Genomic DNA, 3820 nt, shown 5'->3' on the forward strand with positions numbered 1-3820 from the left:
GACCATAGGTTTCAGTTTTTGGTGTGAATATGATGGCTATTGTTTGTAAAAGAGATGTGCTATGATTCTTAACAGTGATCCAATAGTCTTCCTGAGAAAGACATAAGTACCTAGAAGTCACCATGAAAACAAATAGTGAATTAACATTTAGAAATAAATTTTTCATGTCTTTAACCACACACAGGAAATTAGTTTTTTAAGGAAACAAATATTTGAAGAATTGCCCATATAATTCTCCCAAACCTAATCCTCCCTCATTCTCATAACCAACCTACACCCCCCCAACACACAAAATGTGAGCATATGTTCAGTGACATATTTACCTAATTTTTGTTTTTCCTTGAATTTCAGACAACCAACTATTCATTTTTTTCTGAAACAGTGACTAGGAGAATTACTTGTTTTGTCAGCCTTGTTGGGTATATATTTGAATTTAATGCTTGAAAATCATTTGCAATTAGTCAAGGCACAAATTGAAACAGGTGTTATTTCTAAACTAGGAAGCAAATACTAAAAAAGCAATAAAGTCACACATAATTATATCAAAAGACAGAGCTTTACTTTGTTTTACCGGGATCTTCGTAGAACTAAATTGAATATGTGGATCACTTTCTCAGGATTTATAAAGTTATACTACACCTATAGCTGTAGCCCTAGTACATCTGTTTGAAAAGCACAGGCTATTCTTTTTTTCCTGAGTGGCAGACAATTTTTGTTACCAAAAGCAATCTAATCAAGATAGTGCATACTCTTTGAAAAGATTATAAAAAACTCAATTTACTATTATATCAGTGTTTACCAATTAATAGACATAGAAAATTTTTTGGAAACAGGATTCAGTATAATCTCTTTGAATTGATTCCTGTAATTTTGCCATAGTTAGAATGAGACCAGATCAAGTTTAGCAAAAAATTAAATTATCTAATCACAGTTTAAACCTCCTAATCCTACCATATAAGACATATTAGAAGATAAAATATATAGAAAGTTACTGTATGTCTCTCAAACTTAAGACCCTGTGAGCTGAGGAAGAGACTGAAAAATCAAAAAATTTAAATATAGCTGTAATTATCTCTCTGCCTCCCATTTTAGTAAGTAGATCCAGGGCTACTCTTACATTTAATCAAAGAAGCCAATATCATAGCACTTAATATCTGTTATTAGATATTTACTGAAATATTACCGTGCCAAACAACAAAAGTATCAAAAATCCTGCTTTCTGATAGACTATCTCAGGCAAAAATATTACACTATTATTTGTATTCTTTAGCTAAAGGTAAAGAAAATCTGTTTTGCAATAAATTATTTTTCTTGGAGAGGTTGAATTTAAAACTATATTCATTGGCTGAAACTACTTTGCTAAATAATTTTTCAATTAGAAAAATTTGAGAAACTGAATAGAGCTCAGAACTAGCAAAATATAATAGACCTGGTAGAACAGGGAAAAACAGCTGAATTCCAGTGGGGCCAGGGGTACTTGTCATCACCATCAGGGTAGTAATCTATTGGCAGGCAGTAGTGGGGAGGGGGATGCAGAGAGAAGAATATGAGAACCACCTTATTTAAATCTTTGATATTCAGAGACTGGTCTATGGCTACTATCAACTAGGGACTTTCTAGAAATGCAGGTCTCATGCAAGATTTACTGAATTATAATCTGTACTTTAATAAGATCCCACATTCATAGGAACATTAAAGTCTGAAAAGTGCTGATCTACATAACAATTGGTCCAGAGCTATGCTGGCTCAATAGGATTTGAATTATGAGTTTTGACTGTTAGGGTGTACAAATTCCAGTGTAGCAAAATGATTTTGATGGAATGATTGGCTACAGCTCATGACATGGTGCCATGAGCAACACAGACAGGAATTTGCAGATTTGCTGCCACTTCCAATTTGTGCTGAATAACATCAATTAGATACTTTTTGCAGTCATTTTGACTGAACAGGGGAGGCAGATTAGAATAAACACATGGGCACCAGAATAATTTAGTTCTGAGTCAAATCCTTTATGACTTGGGTAAGGTATACAAACACTTAGCATTTCAATTCCCTGTTTTATAATTTGGGGAGTATAACACTTATTTTGTAGAATTGCATGGGAATTAGGTTAGATGAATTGTGTAAATTTTTTGATATAAATACAAAGCATATTTGGATTTCCTATGGGGGGGATGTGTGTATCCATATAGTTGTATATGTTTGTGTCATATATGTAGTCTATATGCATATCCTATATAGTTAAAATACATATATGCATGCACACACATATATACACATATTTTATATATATCTTATGTAGTTGAGATATATAAGTGTATATATGTATATGTATACATACATATTCTATAGAGTTGAGATAGGATATATATATGTGTGTCTAAATATGTGTGTGCACATGTGTTGCAGGCACACACATTTGTGTATAGATGTCTGTAGCTTCAGGACCTGTACCTTGTTGACCTATTCATTTAATTTATGGCCCATCCCCTACGCTCTGTAAATTTTCCGTTTTATACATCAATTTTATCTGACCTTAGAGGTAAAAAAAAAATCACAAAATCCTCCAAGCGTACTGTCTTAATTTTCTGATATTAATTACAAACACTGACCTCCTCATATTTTACCTTCTCTGCCTCATATTTACATTTACATTGTTTTGTATTGATTTGCATGGTAAGATTATGCTACTTCCCCTAAATACTGTAGGCTAGAGAATAGAGATGACTCCTATTCCAGCTACTTGTCTATATAATAAACCATCTTAAAACTTGGTGGCATAAAACAATAACTCTTAGTTATCTACATTTCTGTGGATCAGGAATTTCAGCAGGATTATTCTCGATGTTCTTTTGATTTTGATGACTTTGGCTGGAAAGGAATATCTAACATGGTTCTATGTCAGTGCACTCACTACATGGATGGCTGAGCCTGCAAGGTCCAAAACATCTCTCTCATGTTTGAGGCTTTAGTGCTATCAGCTGGAACATCTCATTTCTCTTGCACATGGTCTCCTTCCAAATATGGTCTCATCCATGAGGAACTGTTCACACATCCTCCATCAGGGTAGTCTTGACATTCATATAGTCTGGTACCTGTCTCACAAACTAGGCTTTTAAAATGAAAAAACAGAAATTGCCCAGTCTTATTAATGTTTAGGGACCAGAAGTGAGCAGCATCATTTCTTTCACATTTTAACGGTAAGAGCATGTCACAGGACCAGTAGAGATTCAAAGTAAGGAAACAACAGGGAATGAAAAAGGGAAGTGTGATTTATTGTGGGTTATAAACATAACACATAACACACAACACAAATATCTTAATGGCATTATAGGCATTTAGTCAATGCTTTTAGACATAAAGAATATTTACATAAAAAATGTGGATAAGCTGGGCACAGTGGCTCACATCTGTAATCTTAATGCTTTGGGAGGCTGAGGTGGGAGGATCAATTGAGGCCAGGAGTTCGAAACCAGCCTGAGCAAAAGTGAAATTCTGTCTCTACAAAAAATAGAAAAATTAACCAGGCATGATGGTGCATGCCTGTAGTCCTAACTACTTGGTAGACTGAGGCAGAAGAATCACTTGAGCCCAGGAGTTTGAAGTTGCAGTGAGCTATGATGAGGCCACTGCACTCTAGCCTGGATAACAAAGCAAGACCCTGCCTCAAAAAAAAAAAAAGTGGATAAAACAGGAAGGAGGAAATAACAGAAAACCTGAATATTTAGTTGAAATTATTCCAACTTAAAAGTCCTTTTTGGTTTCAAATTGCCCAGAACCCAGTGTAGGAATCAATCATATTTTTCCTAAGTTTAGCCTG

The sequence above is a fragment of the Propithecus coquereli genome, unplaced genomic scaffold (genome assembly GCF_000956105.1).
Source record: "Propithecus coquereli isolate 6110/MARCELLA unplaced genomic scaffold, Pcoq_1.0 Scaffold90, whole genome shotgun sequence".
NCBI classification, from domain to species: Eukaryota; Metazoa; Chordata; class Mammalia; order Primates; family Indriidae; genus Propithecus; species Propithecus coquereli.